General features: G+C 43.2%; 1 long non-coding RNA gene across 1 annotated transcript in view; it reads left to right on the forward strand.

The window, feature by feature from the left end:
* The first annotated feature begins 741 nt into the window (after nucleotides 1–741).
* LOC121044178 (uncharacterized) overlaps nucleotides 742–7,457 on the forward strand; it is a 23,753-nt gene continuing 17,037 nt past the window's right edge. Inside the window, exons 1-2 of the long non-coding RNA XR_005797183.1 lie at nucleotides 742–1,557; nucleotides 4,156–4,335. This is a non-coding gene — a long non-coding RNA (uncharacterized LOC121044178). The remainder of the gene's footprint in view (nucleotides 1,558–4,155; nucleotides 4,336–7,457) is intronic.

The raw sequence follows: 7,457 nt of genomic DNA on the forward strand, positions 1-7,457 counted from the left end.
TTACTCGATATTAGATCCTAGGACTCCATTGTTAAGAACTTGAGCAGAAGAGAGACTGACTCTTAGAGGGAATTTCCAAAGAATGATATCCGGGGACTTTCCTGGGGATAGTTTTACTCATCATAAAGTCAGAGAAATAGTATTTACTGCACAAGGATGGTTTTAAATGAGATAACCTATATAATGTGTTGGTTGGTAATAGGTTCCCTTCCTATCCTCTTTCCTGAAAGTGACCTGATAATATCCACCTGCTCCTCATTAAGACCCCAAGGGCAGCAACTGCAACAACACAGAGATATTAACAAGGCCAGGTGCTATAAAGGCAGCTGGAGACCCACAAGCAGGGATTTAGCAGATAAAGTAAAGGCAAGCAATAAAAGGAGAAAAGGGGGAAGAAATGTTTGCCACAGGCTGTTGAAAAGAAATAAATTGGAAACCTGTTATGCATGTATCTGGGACACTGCTGTTACCTGGGGAAGGGAGGGGGGCTTACAGAGGGAGCTCTGGTGGGTCCTAGAGCACCCAGGAAACCGGCCCCCCAGGCTGTGTGTGTGCATGCATCTGTGTGTGTGTAGACGCTGCAGCCCATCCCAGCTGTACTGGCTGGCAGAAGGGAGCTAGAGCTAATCACCGGGATTGTTTCATTTAGGAAAATTGCTCTCATCAAGTTGCAATTGTGACATCATAGCAGAGCAGTGTCTGCAGGCAAACTGACATATGCAAAGTTCCAACAGAAAAATCTGAGGAGACACAGCAGGAGCCCTCAGGGCACCACTAACAAGAAATGTATAGAATGGAAACAGCTGAAGATGGGCCTTGCTGCTACAGGGTTAAGTTCTTACCTGTACAGAAAGCCCCCCGAAGTAACCTCAGAGTGTGATCCAACTACCTACCTGCCCACTGAAGTATCATCAAGTCAGCAGTGCCCATGGAACAATGTGTCCACTATTCAAGAATAGAACAAGAGGGACAGCACTTAATGTTTGCTCTCCAAGGAGACCAGAGTCTAGACAGAGAGAGACAATATGTCCTCTATGAGCTAAGAGGTCTCCATGAAATATGCAGACATATACTAAGGGATGGCGATGCTCCGAGGAGCCATATATAATCAATCTGCTATAATCAGGGAGTTTCCTGGAAGAGGCATACGTGAGCTGAAGCTCAAAGAATAACAGGAAAACAACAGGGAAGCCAGCTAGGGTTGATAACATGAAGGGGACAACATAAGAGTAGGTAATTAACAATGGCAAAACTAACTCAAAGACAATGACTCTGCTCCTCCTGCTTAACGCCTTCACATGTGTGAACTGCAAAACATCTACAGAGAAGTTTTAAAGTCATGACTCACTGCCCTTCTTCCTAGCACATCTCCTCCAGAGCAGACACCCACCCTTCTGGAGGACCCTGTGAGGCAAACCTTGTGCCTGACTCTTGAAAAGCATCCAGCTTAGGTGTCTCCTAAGCAGCCATGAATCATCCCAGCTCCATACCAGAGATCCTGGGAAAAGAATTTTAGTTCTTCTAAAGAGCTGTATATGACAATGCAAGCTCCAGAGGGTAAGGATGTTATTAAACGAATAAATGAATGAACAGGATAGGTAAACCTTCCAAAAGAACTTAAGCTGGGGCCCCATACATATCCTAGTGAGAAGTGTTGGTAAACTGTTTACACATATAAGTATCTGTTGAATTACTGAGTTAAATAAGGCAAGAATCAATTACTGAATGAGTAACTAAATGAAGGCAAGCATATGCTACTTTTAAAACTATCAGAGTTTTGATCCCTGAGGGAAGTCTTCCTGAAGGCAGGTGCTGGGCAAGCTTTACAAGAGCTTAAGTTTCTAGTTCCCCTCTCAGGGCACATAACCCCATTCATACCCCCACCCCAACTGCCTGTGTACACACAACCCACCTTATACCAGGTTGCATGAAACCTAGTAACTCACCTAGTGAGCTTTTACATACATCAAAGCCAGCGCATTTTATAGATGAGAAAAATGATACTGATCCAGATCAAATCTGAGTTGCAATAAATTTAGGATTCTAGGATTCTCCTACCATAGGTTTTATTCTGAGACCCTGGGAAGATGGCGACTATTTTCTTATCACCAAAACATACTGACTGTGCCCATTCTTCACAATGACCCCAGTCAAATCCCCAGGGAGTAGCTTTCAACTCAACCAACCAGCCCACCAGCATACTTGGACAAGCTCAAGGTTTTTGTGGCATTTCATTTATTTAAGCTATATAAAGTATATACTTTGATGTGGGTCCTATTGGTAGATATTCTCCTCCATTCATAAACCAGGGTTTAAAATGCTGAAGAAACACTCTTCCTTTAGTGTCCTTAACTTTCCACTGAGAGTTTTGTTTAGCTCATAAATCTCAAGCCTCAGTCTTGGTCTTCTGGATATGAGCAGACTCTTTCCCTGGAAACTTATATCCTCTCTGAGAAATGAGCACAGCCCTATGCTAGGGAGCAACATAAAAATGAGCTCATCCCAGCAGAGAAAGATTGGCCTATTAGACATTCATCTCAGCCTTAGCCACAGGCAGAGCAGGAGGCAAGCAGAGTGCCAACTGCTATTGAAGGTCAATGATGAGACATGGTTGCCGTGTCCAAGAGGTGACTCTGGTAAGGCAGAGGGTGGCAGGAGGGCTGGGAGGTGGGCTGGCTGCCTGGAGCGCTCAGGCATAATTTCCTTTACCTTCATGCTGTCACTCACAGTCCTTTATATAGCACCAATGTCATGCCACATCAGCTGCACCTGTGCCCCTGTGATGACTTTCAAACTCAGATAAATCCCATCAACAGACATCAGGATGATGGGCACAATGGAACACCCTAGTGATTGATCTGTTTGTTTCCATCCTACGGCTGTGGACCTATTAAATAAACACTGGTGTTTTTGAAGGAAAAGCAGGAGAAATGACTATTGGGTGGCTTTTATATTTCTTGTTCTGTTTGGATGTTGCTGTTGTTGTTTGCTCTTTGGATTTTTTTTTTTTTTTTTTTTTTTTTTTTTGGTGTGAATGATTCTTTTCAGACAAATAAATCTGGACATAAGCAGCAGGACTTTATTTGCCAGCTCGAATTCCTTAGTGAATATACTCCACAGCTGGCACGATGTCAATGATTAGCTGATTTCCCTGCATTTTGATTGAGCAAAATTCTGCTCAGTGGCCAAGTTATACATGAGAAGTAGAGGGGCTACATGATCTTCCCCAGAGACCTTGCCCCTGAATGCTCCCAAGGCCAGGCCTCTCATGTCAGGCTGGTGGAGAGAATCTAGGATGACGCACACTTTTTTCCTCATTTTGCACAAAGTAAACTAGGGTTTGAGGGCAATATCATGCCTTGCTGTTGCATAATCCATTGCATTTTGGGTTGATTTCCAAAGGAAATAATTTTTTTATTAAGTGTTTTAAGTTTATTTATTTATTTTTGGGGGAGGAGCAGAGAGGGAGAGAGAGGGAGAATCCCAAGCAGGCTCCACACCATCAGCACAGAGACCTATGCAGGGCTGAGACCCACAAACTGCAAGATCATGACCTGAGCTGAAATCAAGAGTCAGACGCTTAGCCGAATGAGCCACCCAGGCACACGATCAAAAGGAAATTATTTATAAAAAAATGTTTATAGTATTTCAAATATATAGTTAGAAGCATTAAGAGACTCTAGACCATAAAAATCCACCCTCCTCAAAACTTTTTAAGTGTTTTTTTTCTAGTTTTTAAAATCCTGAACAAAAAAAAAAAAATCTATTCAGAATCTGAGAGTCCCTTTTCTTATCTGTTCACCCAAGAGAGTTCCTTAATTAGTATGTTACTATTTCTTTACCTGTAAAATGCAAATGATGTCACTAAGGGTATCATAAAAGGAGTGACTCCAAAGCTATTTCAAGAATCACTTCAGGGGTGCCTGGGTGGCTCAGTCAGCTGAGCGTCCGACTTCAGCTCAGGTCATGATCTCGCGGTCTGTGAGTTTGAGCCCTGCGTCAGGCTCTGTGCTGACAGCTCAGAGCCTGGAGCCTGCTTCGGATTCTGTGCCTCCCTCTCTCTCTGACCCTCCCCCATACATGCTCTGTCTCTCTCTGTCTCAAAAATAAATAAACATTAAAAAAAAAAAAAAAAGAATCACTTCTTCATTACAGCCTCCCAAGAACACTGTGCCTTGGAGAACCATGATATCAACACTGGATATGTGAGAACCTGGAGTACCACAAGTCAACTCTGTCTTCTGCATCCTCCCCACCAGGCCCTGAACGGAATGACCTGAGAAACAATGGGGAAGGAACCTGCATGTCCTTGCAGGAATTAGTAGATTCTCAAAGGTAAGGTGGTGACTCCCAGATACTGCTCATCAGTTCTCCTACGATCAGTCTAAAATGAAGGCATAAGAATTTGGAACATAAGTCAGTCTGTGCATTGTGAGAAAACTCCCTCCAGTTTTATAAGTTTCGTTGAGAAATGTGTGAATAAGGGCAAGTGACAGCACGACACCCGCCTACACTGCTCCCTATCTATAGTTGTGCAACTCGAGGTGTGGTCTGTGCACCAGGGCCAGCGTGTAAGCTTCCTGTCAATGATCTGCAAGGAGATCAATACAGACATTAGAAGTAAACGTGTCAATACCTGTGTAGCAATTTGGCATTGTCAAAACTTCCAAGGAAGGAATCTACAGGCTCATCTATTTTGAACAGCGTGCAGATTAATCTGGAAGTTGTCCAACTTGGATGGCAAATCACATTGGTCTCCTGTACTAGGATATACCTATTCATGACTGACTGGAAGTCAAAAATGCTATATACAGACAATAGGTACATAGGTAGGTAAGTAGGAAAAATGAACAGGCCCTTTGCCATAGACAGTCTGAGAAGCACAACGCTATCATATTCACCAAACTTATAAATTTCTCATTCATTGTCTTATCTGACAGGTTGATTATAAGCTTCATGAGGGCAGAAACTGTGCCTGCCTTCTTCAATGCTCCACCACCAAAACCTAGCACAATTCCTGGTTTGTTGAATGAATGAATGAATGAATGAATGTTTAGGATTCTGTCTCCCTCCAGTTTGGCAGCTATTAAATATCAAGAGAAAATGACCACAGTGTATTTGTCAAGTCAAGTCACAAGCTATCGCTCTCCCCACTTAGCCAGTCTTCAATGTTTGGATAAGGAGACAGGAGACTCCAGAATACATCTCCAAATGTATAAACCACATCTCTAGAGAAATACAATTCCCTCTATAGCTTCCATTTCATCACCACCTCTTCAGGAGCACAGCTGAAAAAGTAGAGTATAAGTGACATTTCTTGTTATAAAGTACTTATTGTTTGGAAGTTGTCCGTGTCCCATAAACATGCCATGGGGTCTTGGTAGGCTCCAGAGAGTAAATGAGGCTAAAGTTCAAGGGCTGCTGACATTACCAAAAAACCCCACAAAAGTCATGGTCTCATTTCCCAAGAGGATACAGGAGAGACATACCACATTCAGCATATTGTAATATTTTGATTTAAAATATATTTTGTTGACAAGTAGTAAAAAGAGAAGCATTAGGTTAGAATCCACAGTGGCTCCCACCTGAGGTCACACAGGCCCCTCAGGGGAACTGGGAAGGGGGTGGATGTTCCAGTTATCTGTTGCTGCATAGCAAAGCCCTCCTAATTAAAATGACATAAAAAAAAAAAAAAACCAACCACGTTGTTATGCTCATAGATTTTGAGGAATCAGGAATTCAGATAGGGTATGGTTGTCTCTGCTCCACAACACTTGAGATTCTAGCTAGAAAGATTCAAATAGCTAAGAAGTTCTCAAATAACTGAAGACCAGAATCGTGGAGATGTTTTCACTCATAGGTTTCGTACCTGAGCCAGCATGACTCAAAAGCTGGACTTGGCAGGGGCTGTCAGCCAAAGCAACTCTATGGATACATGGTCTCTCTCTAGGGACTGGGCTTCCTCACAGCATGGCAGTCCCAGTAGCCAATCTCTCATATGATGTCCCAGACCTCCAAGATTAAGACTTCCTGAAAACAAAGGGGAAACTACCTTGCCTTTTAGGACCAAACTTCAGAGGTCACATGATGTCACTGTGGCTGAACTGTATTGGCACAAACAGGCGCAGGCACACCCAGCTTCAAGGGGACATATGTAGACCTCACCTCCTGATGGGAGAAGTGTCAAAGAATGAACAGCCATATTTTAAAACTTCTCCAGTGTAGAAAACTTCTGAGACTTTAGTGATTAACAGCCAGGGACGCTGAAGGTACTACCGAGCATGTGAGAGTTTTGCACCTCAAAGAACTAACCTTCCCAGGATGTCAGGATGCCTGTCCCTACAAACTCCAGATCCTTAGATTTAGAGAGCTAGAGGGGCACCTGGGTGGTTCAGTCCCTTAAGTGTCCAACTTCGGCTCAGGTCATAACCTCACAGTTTGAGCCCCATGCCCGGCTCTGTGATGACAGCTCAGAGCCTGGAGCCTGCTTTGGATTCTGTGTGTGTGTCTCTCTCTCTCTGCCCCTCCCCTGCTCATGCTCTCTCTCGCGCGCTCTCTCTCTCTCCCTTTCAAAAATAAACATTGAAAAAAATTTTTTAAGAAAGCTAGAGAGAAGCCATTTCACCCAAGACCACCATTCCTCAACCTATCTGTTTTGCCCAAGAGGAAACTGAAGCCTGGGGTTGATCGGTTGAATTTAGACTCCAGACCTCCTTCTTCTTCCAAGTTAGGTAGTCCTAAACCCTCTCTGAGGTGATGTACTTTCTCCAAGTAAATCCATGTTAAAATTCCTAGTGTATAAAATCATTAAAAGATATTAAAACTGGTAGTGAATATATGATGAGTAACAAGATATTTACATGGTTTCTTTTTTAAATTTTTTTTAACGTTTATTTATTTTTGAGACAGAGAGAGACAGAGCATGAACAGGGGAGGGGCAGAGAGAGAGGGAGACACAGAATCTGAAACAGGCTCCAGGCCCTGAGCTGCCATCACAGAGCCCGATGCGGGGCCCGAACTCACGGACCGTGAGATCATGACCTGAGCCGAAGTCAGACGCTTAACCGACCAAGCCACCCAGGCACCCCAAGATATTTACATGGTTTCACAGTAGCCAAACACACATCATTTACTAATAGACAAAAAGAGGAACTTTACAATGGAAAAATCTGGTGGACACCACCCTAACCTAGTGATCAAAGTGACAAATGAGCATCACTTGACTCCTGAGAGGAGGCGCTGAGAAGGCATAACATCACTTCTATGACATTCCTGCACAAAATAAACAAACTACATCTAATGATGATTGAGGAACATTCTACAAATAATTGGGCTGTTTTTCAAAATGTGAAAGATCATGAAAGACAGTCTCCTTCCTTGCAAGTAATGTTTTAAAGAGACTATATTGATACACACACACACACACACACACACACACACACACACACACACACACA

Source organism: Herpailurus yagouaroundi, unplaced genomic scaffold (genome assembly GCF_014898765.1).
Source record: "Herpailurus yagouaroundi ecotype Mexico unplaced genomic scaffold, PumYag 188, whole genome shotgun sequence".
NCBI lineage: Eukaryota > Metazoa > Chordata > Mammalia > Carnivora > Felidae > Herpailurus > Herpailurus yagouaroundi.